Raw genomic sequence first — 9,178 nt, 5'->3', positions numbered from 1 at the left:
ATATTATAGCTCAGTGTTCTGTGTATATTATATTATAACTCAGTGCTCTGTGTATATTATAGCTCAGTGCTCTGTGTATATTATAGCTCAGTGCTCTGTGTATGTTATAGCTCAGTGCTCTGTGTATATTATATTATAGCCCAGTGCTCTGTGTATAATATATTATAGCTCAGTGCTCTGTGTATATTATATTATAGCCCACTGCTCTGTGTATATTATAGCTCAGTGCTCTGTGTATATTATATTATAGCTCAGTGCTCTGTGTATATTATAGCTCAGTGCTCTGTGTATATTATAGCTCAGTGCTCTGTGTATGTTATAGCTCAGTGCTCTTTGTATATTATAGCTCAGTTCTCTGTGTATATTATAGCTCAGTGCTCTGTGTATGTTATAGCTCAGTGCTCTGTGTATATTATATTATAGCCCAGTGCTCTGTGTATAATATATTATAGCTCAGTGCTCTGTGTATATTATACTATAGCTCAGTGCTCTGTGTATATTATAGCTCAGTGCTCTGTGTATATTATATTATAGCTCAGTGCTCTGTGTATATTATAGCTCAGTGCTCTGTGTATATTATAGCTCAGTGCTCTGTGTATGTTATAGCTCAGTGCTCTTTGTATATTATAGCTCAGTTCTCTGTGTATATTATAGCTCAGCGTTCTGTGTATGTTATAGCTCAGTGCTCTGTGTATATTATAGCTCAGTGCTCTGTGTATGTTATATTATAGCTCAGTGCTCTGTGTAAGTTAATTATAGCTCAGTGCTCTGTGTATATTATAGCTCAGTGCTCTGTGTAAGTTAATTATAGCTCAGTGCTCTGTGTATATTATAGCTCAGTGCTCTGTGTATAATATATTATAGCTCAGTGCTCTGTGTATATTATAGCTCAGTGCTCTGTGTATATTATAGCTCAGTGCTCTGTGTATATTATAGCTCAGTGCTCTGTGTATGTTATAGCTCAGTGCTCTGTGTATATTATATTATAGCTCAGTGCTCTGTGTATATTATATTACAGCTCAGTGCTCTGTGTATATTATAGCTCAGTGTTCTATGTGTATTATAGCTCAGTGCTCTGTGTATATTATAGCTCAGTGTTCTGTGTATATTATAGCTCAGTGTTCTATGTGTATTATAGCTCAGTGCTCTGTGTATATTATAGCTCAGTGTTCTGTGTATAATATATTATAGCTCAGTGCTATGTGTATATTATAGCTCAGTGCTCTGTGTATAATATATTATAGCTCAGTGCTCTGTGTATATTATAGCTCAGTGCTCTGTGTATATTATAGCTCAGTGCTCTGTGTATAATATATTATAGCTCAGTGCTCTGTGTATATTATAGCTCAGTGCTCTGTGTATATTATAGCTCAGTGCTCTGTGTATAATATATTATAGCTCAGTGCTCTGTGTATATTATAGCTCAGTGCTCTGTGTATATTATAGCTCAGTGCTCTGTGTATAATATATTATAGCTCAGTGCTCTGTGTATAATATATTATAGCTCAGTGCTCTGTGTATATTATATCTCAGTGCTCTGTGTATAATATATTATATCTCAGTGCTCTGTGTATATTATAGCTCAGTGCTCTGTGTATATTATAGCTCAGTGCTCTCTGTATATTATAGCTCAGTGCTCTGTGTATATTATAGCTCAGTGCTCTGTGTATAATATATTATAGCTCAGTGCTCTGTGTATATTATAGCTCAGTGCTCTGTGTATATTATATTATAGCTCAGTGCTCTGTGTATAATATATTATAGCTCAGTGCTCTGTGTATAATATATTATAGCTCAGTGTTCTGTGTATAATATATTATAGCTCAGTGCTCTGTGTATAATATAGCTCAGTGTTCTGTGTATGTTATATTATAGCTCAGTGCTCTCTGTATATTATAGCTCAGTGCTCTCTGTATATTATAGCTCAGTGCTCTGTGTATAATATATTATAGCTCAGTGCTCTGTGTATATTATAGCTCAGTGCTCTGTGTATATTATATTATAGCTCAGTGCTCTGTGTATAATATATTATAGCTCAGTGCTCTGTGTATAATATATTATAGCTCAGTGCTCTGTGTATAATATATTATAGCTCAGTGTTCTGTGTATAATATATTATAGCTCAGTGCTCTGTGTATAATATATTATAGCTCAGTGCTCTGTGTATAATATATTATAGCTCAGTGCTCTGTGTATATTATTTTATAGCTCAGTGCTCTGTGTATATTATATTATATATAGCTCAGTGCTCTGTGTATGTTATAGCTCAGTGCTCTGTGTATATTATAGCTCAGTGCTCTGTGTATATTATAGCTCAGTGCTCTGTGTATGTTATAGCTCAGTGCTCTGTGTATATTATAGCTCAGTGCTCTGTGTATATTATAGCTCAGTGCTCTGTGTGTATTATAGCTCAGTGCTCTGTGTATGTTATAGCTCAGTGCTCTGTGTATGTTATAGCTCAGTGCTCTGTGTATATTATAGCTTAGTGCTCTGTGTATATTATAGCTCAGTGCTCTGTGTAAGTTAATTATAGCTCAGTGCTCTGTGTATATTATAGCTCAGTGCTCTGTGTATGTTATAGCTCAGTGCTCTGTGTATATTATAGCTCAGTGCTCTGTGTATGTTATATTATAGCTCAGTGCTCTGTGTATAATATAGCTCAGTGCTCTGTGTATAATATAGCTCAGTGCTCTGTGTATAATATATTATAGCTCAGTGCTCTGTGTATAATATATTATAGCTCAGTGTTCTGTGTATAATATAGCTCAGTGCTCTGTGTATATTATAGCTCAGTGTTCTGTGTATATTATATTATAGCTCAGTGCTCTGTGTATATTATATTATAGCTCAGTGCTCTGTATATATTATAGCTCAGTGCTCTGTGTATGTTATATTATAGCTCAGTGTTCTGTGTATAATATATTATAGCTCAGTGCTCTGTGTATATTATATTATAGCTCAGTGCTCTGTGTATGTTATATTATAGCTCAGTGCTCTGTGTATATTATATTATAGCTCAGTGCTCTGTGTATATTATAGCTCAGTGCTCTGTGTATATTATATTATAGCTCAGTGCTCTATGTATATTATAGCTCAGTGCTCTGTGTATATTATAGCTCAGTGCTCTATGTATATTATAGCTCAGTGTTCTGTGTATATTATAGCTCAGTGCTCTGTGTATATTATATTATAGCTCAGTGCTCTGTGTATATTATAGCTCAGTGATCTGTGTATAATATATTATAGCTCAGTGCTCTGTGTGTAATATATTATAGCTCAGTGCTCTGTGTATATTATAGCTCAGTGCTCTGTGTATATTATAGCTCAGTGCTCTGTGTATGTTATATTATAGCTCAGTGTTCTGTGTATATTATAGCTCAGTGCTCTGTGTATGGTATATTATAGCTCAGTGCTCTGTGTATAATATATTATAGCTCAGTGTTCTGTGTATAATATATTATAGCTCAGTGCTCTGTGTATGTTATATTATAGCTCAGTGCTCTGTTTATGTTATATTATAGCTCAGTGCTCTGTGTATGTTATATTATAGCTCAGTGTTCTGTGAATATTATATTATAGCTCAGTGCTCTGTGTATATTATAGCTCAGTGCTCTGTGTATAATATATTATAGCTCAGTGCTCTGTGTATGTTATATTATAGCTCAGTGCTCTGTGTATAATATATTATAGCTCAGTGCTCTGTGTATGTTATATTATAGCTCAGTGTTCTGTGTATGTTATATTATAGCTCAGTGCTCTGTGTATATTATAGCTCAGTGCTCTGTGTATATTATAGCTCAGTGCTCTGTGTATAATATATTATAGCTCAGTGCTCTGTTTATAATATATTATAGCTCAGGGCTCTGTGTATATTATAGCTCAGTGCTCTGTGTATATTATATTATAGCTCAGTGCTCTGTGTATAATATAGCTCAGTGCTCTGTGTATGTTATATTATAGCTCAGTGCTCTCTGTATATTATAGCTCAGTGCTCTGTGTATAATATATTATAGCTCAGTGCTCTGTGTATATTATAGCTCAGTGCTCTGTGTATATTATATTATAGCTCAGTGCTCTGTGTATAATATATTATAGCTCAGTGCTCTGTGTATATTATTTTATAGCTCAGTGCTCTGTGTATATTATATTATATATAGCTCAGTGCTCTGTGTATGTTATAGCTCAGTGCTCTGTGTATATTATAGCTCAGTGCTCTGTGTATATTATAGCTCAGTGCTCTGTGTATGTTATAGCTCAGTGCTCTGTGTATATTATAGCTCAGTGCTCTGTGTATATTATAGCTCAGTGCTCTGTGTATATTATATTATAGCTCAGTGCTCTGTGTATATTATATTATATATAGCTCAGTGCTCTGTGTATGTTATAGCTCAGTGCTCTGTGTATATTATAGCTCAGTGCTCTGTGTATATTATAGCTCAGTGCTCTGTGTATGTTATAGCTCAGTGCTCTGTGTATATTATAGCTCAGTGCTCTGTGTATATTATAGCTCAGTGCTCTGTGTAAGTTAATTATAGCTCAGTGCTCTGTGTATATTATAGCTCAGTGCTTTGTGTATGTTATAGCTCAGTGCTCTGTGTATATTATAGCTCAGTGCTATGTGTATGTTATATTATAGCTCAGTGCTCTGTGTATAATATAGCTCAGTGCTCTGTGTATAATATAGCTCAGTGCTCTGTGTATAATATATTATAGCTCAGTGCTCTGTGTATAATATATTATAGCTCAGTGTTCTGTGTATAATATAGCTCAGTGTTCTGTGTATGTTATATTATAGCTCAGTGCTCTGTGTATATTATAGCTCAGTGCTCTGTGTATAATATATTATAGCTCAGTGCTCTGTGTATATTATAGCTCAGTGCTCTGTGTATATTATAGCTCAGTGCTCTGTGTATATTATAGCTCAGTGCTCTGTGTATATTATAGCTCAGTGTTCTGTGTATATTATATTATAGCTCAGTGCTCTGTGTATATTATATTATAGCTCAGTGCTCTGTATATATTATAGCTCAGTGCTCTGTGTATGTTATATTATAGCTCAGTGTTCTGTGTATAATATATTATAGCTCAGTGCTCTGTGTATATTATATTATAGCTCAGTGCTCTGTGTATATTATATTATAGCTCAGTGCTCTGTGTATGTTATATTATAGCTCAGTGCTCTGTGTATATTATAGCTCAGTGCTCTGTGAATATTATAGCTCAGTGCTCTGTGTATATTATAGCTCAGTGCTCTGTGTATAATATACCTCAGTGCTCTGTGTATATTATAGCTCAGTGCTCTGTGTATATTATAGCTCAGTGCTCTGTGTATGTTTTATTATAGCTCAGTGCTCTGTGTATATTATATTATAGCTCAGTGTTCTGTGTATATTATATTATAACTCAGTGCTCTGTGTATATTATAGCTCAGTGCTCTGTGTATAATATAGCTCAGTGCTCTGTGTATATTATAGCTCAGTGCTCTGTGTATAATATAGCTCAGTGCACTGTGTATATTATATTATAGCTCAGTGTTCTGTGTATATTATATTATAACTCAGTGCTCTGTGTATATTATAGCTCAGTGCTCTGTGTATATTATAGCTCAGTGCTCTGTGTATGTTATAGCTCAGTGCTCTGTGTATATTATATTATAGCCCAGTGCTCTGTGTATAATATATTATAGCTCAGTGCTCTGTGTATATTATATTATAGCCCAGTGCTCTGTGTATATTATAGCTCAGTGCTCTGTGTATATTATATTATAGCTCAGTGCTCTGTGTATATTATAGCTCAGTGCTCTGTGTATATTATAGCTCAGTGCTCTGTGTATGTTATAGCTCAGTGCTCTGTGTATATTATAGCTCAGTGCTCTGTGTATATTATAGCTCAGTGCTCTGTGTATATTATATTATAGCTCAGTGCTCTGTGTATATTATATTATATATAGCTCAGTGCTCTGTGTATGTTATAGCTCAGTGCTCTGTGTATATTATAGCTCAGTGCTCTGTGTATATTATAGCTCAGTGCTCTGTGTATGTTATAGCTCAGTGCTCTGTGTATATTATAGCTCAGTGCTCTGTGTATAATATAGCTCAGTGCACTGTGTATATTATATTATAGCTCAGTGTTCTGTGTATATTATATTATAACTCAGTGCTCTGTGTATATTATAGCTCAGTGCTCTGTGTATATTATAGCTCAGTGCTCTGTGTATGTTATAGCTCAGTGCTCTGTGTATATTATATTATAGCCCAGTGCTCTGTGTATAATATATTATAGCTCAGTGCTCTGTGTATATTATATTATAGCCCAGTGCTCTGTGTATATTATAGCTCAGTGCTCTGTGTATATTATATTATAGCTCAGTGCTCTGTGTATATTATAGCTCAGTGCTCTGTGTATATTATAGCTCAGTGCTCTGTGTATGTTATAGCTCAGTGCTCTGTGTATATTATAGCTCAGTGCTCTGTGTATATTATAGCTCAGTGCTCTGTGTATATTATATTATAGCTCAGTGCTCTGTGTATATTATATTATATATAGCTCAGTGCTCTGTGTATGTTATAGCTCAGTGCTCTGTGTATATTATAGCTCAGTGCTCTGTGTATATTATAGCTCAGTGCTCTGTGTATGTTATAGCTCAGTGCTCTGTGTATATTATAGCTCAGTGCTCTGTGTATATTATAGCTCAGTGCTCTGTGTAAGTTAATTATAGCTCAGTGCTCTGTGTATATTATAGCTCAGTGCTTTGTGTATGTTATAGCTCAGTGCTCTGTGTATATTATAGCTCAGTGCTCTGTGTATGTTATATTATAGCTCAGTGCTCTTTGTATAATATAGCTCAGTGCTCTGTGTATAATATAGCTCAGTGCTCTGTGTATAATATATTATAGCTCAGTGCTCTGTGTATAATATATTATAGCTCAGTGTTCTGTGTATAATATAGCTCAGTGCTCTGTGTATATTATAGCTCAGTGCTCTGTGTATATTATAGCTCAGTGCTCTGTGTATATTATAGCTCAGTGCTCTGTGTATATTATAGCTCAGTGTTCTGTGTATATTATATTATAGCTCAGTGCTCTGTGTATATTATATTATAGCTCAGTGCTCTGTATATATTATAGCTCAGTGCTCTGTGTATGTTATATTATAGCTCAGTGTTCTGTGTATAATATATTATAGCTCAGTGCTCTGTGTATATTATATTATAGCTCAGTGCTCTGTGTATGTTATATTATAGCTCAGTGCTCTGTGTATATTATAGCTCAGTGCTCTGTGAATATTATAGCTCAGTGCTCTGTGTATATTATAGCTCAGTGCTCTGTGTATAATATAGCTCAGTGCTCTGTGTATATTATAGCTCAGTGCTCTGTGTATATTATAGCTCAGTGCTCTGTGTATGTTTTATTATAGCTCAGTGCTCTGTGTATATTATATTATAGCTCAGTGTTCTGTGTATATTATATTATAACTCAGTGCTCTGTGTATATTATAGCTCAGTGCTCTGTGTATAATATAGCTCAGTGCTCTGTGTATATTATAGCTCAGTGCTCTGTGTATAATATAGCTCAGTGCTCTGTGTATATTATATTATAGCTCAGTGTTCTGTGTATATTATATTATAACTCAGTGCTCTGTGTATATTATAGCTCAGTGCTCTGTGTATATTATAGCTCAGTGCTCTGTGTATGTTATAGCTCAGTGCTCTGTGTATATTATATTATAGCCCAGTGCTCTGTGTATAATATAATATAGCTCAGTGCTCTGTGTATATTATATTATAGCCCAGTGCTCTGTGTATATTATAGCTCAGTGCTCTGTGTATATTATATTATAGCTCAGTGCTCTGTGTATATTATAGCTCAGTGCTCTGTGTATATTATATTATAGCTCAGTGCTCTGTGTATATTATAGCTCAGTGCTCTGTGTATATTATAGCTCAGTGCTCTGTGTATATTATAGCTCAGTGCTCTGTGTATATTATAGCTCAGTGCTCTGTGTATATTATAGCTCAGTGCTCTGTGTATGTTATAGCTCAGTGCTCTGTGTATGTTATAGCTCAGTGCTCTTTGTATATTATAGCTCAGTTCTCTGTGTATATTATAGCTCAGTGCTCTGTGTATGTTATAGCTCAGTGCTCTGTGTATATTATATTATAGCCCAGTGCTCTGTGTATAATATATTATAGCTCAGTGCTCTGTGTATATTATACTATAGCTCAGTGCTCTGTGTATATTATAGCTCAGTGCTCTGTGTATATTATATTATAGCTCAGTGCTCTGTGTATATTATAGCTCAGTGCTCTGTGTATATTATAGCTCAGTGCTCTGTGTATGTTATAGCTCAGTGCTCTTTGTATATTATAGCTCAGTTCTCTGTGTATATTATAGCTCAGCGTTCTGTGTATGTTATAGCTCAGTGCTCTGTGTATATTATAGCTCAGTGCTCTGTGTATGTTATATTATAGCTCAGTGCTCTGTGTAAGTTAATTATAGCTCAGTGCTCTGTGTATATTATAGCTCAGTGCTCTGTGTAAGTTAATTATAGCTCAGTGCTCTGTGTATATTATAGCTCAGTGCTCTGTGTATAATATATTATAGCTCAGTGCTCTGTGTATATTATAGCTCAGTGCTCTGTGTATATTATAGCTCAGTGCTCTGTGTATATTATAGCTCAGTGCTCTGTGTATGTTATAGCTCAGTGCTCTGTGTATATTATATTATAGCTCAGTGCTCTGTGTATATTATATTACAGCTCAGTGCTCTGTGTATATTATAGCTCAGTGTTCTATGTGTATTATAGCTCAGTGCTCTGTGTATATTATAGCTCAGTGTTCTGTGTATATTATAGCTCAGTGCTCTGTGTATATTATATTATAGCTCAGTGTTCTGTGTATATTATAGCTCAGTGCTCTGTGTATATTATATTATAGCTCAGTGCATAATATATTATAGCTCAGTGCTATGTGTATATTATAGCTCAGTGCTCTGTGTATAATATATTATAGCTCAGTGCTCTATGTATATTATAGCTCAGTGTTCTGTGTATATTATAGCTCAGTGCTCTGTGTATATTATATTATAGCTCAGTGCTCTGTGTATATTATAGCTCAGTGCTCTGTGTATATTATAGCTCAGTGCTCTGTGTATAATATATTATAGCTCAGTGCTCTGTG

This window comes from Engystomops pustulosus, chromosome 8, assembly GCF_040894005.1.
Source record: "Engystomops pustulosus chromosome 8, aEngPut4.maternal, whole genome shotgun sequence".
Lineage (NCBI taxonomy): Eukaryota > Metazoa > Chordata > Amphibia > Anura > Leptodactylidae > Engystomops > Engystomops pustulosus.
The sequence above is the reverse complement of the archived record's forward strand: the minus strand, read 5'-3'. Positions refer to the sequence as shown.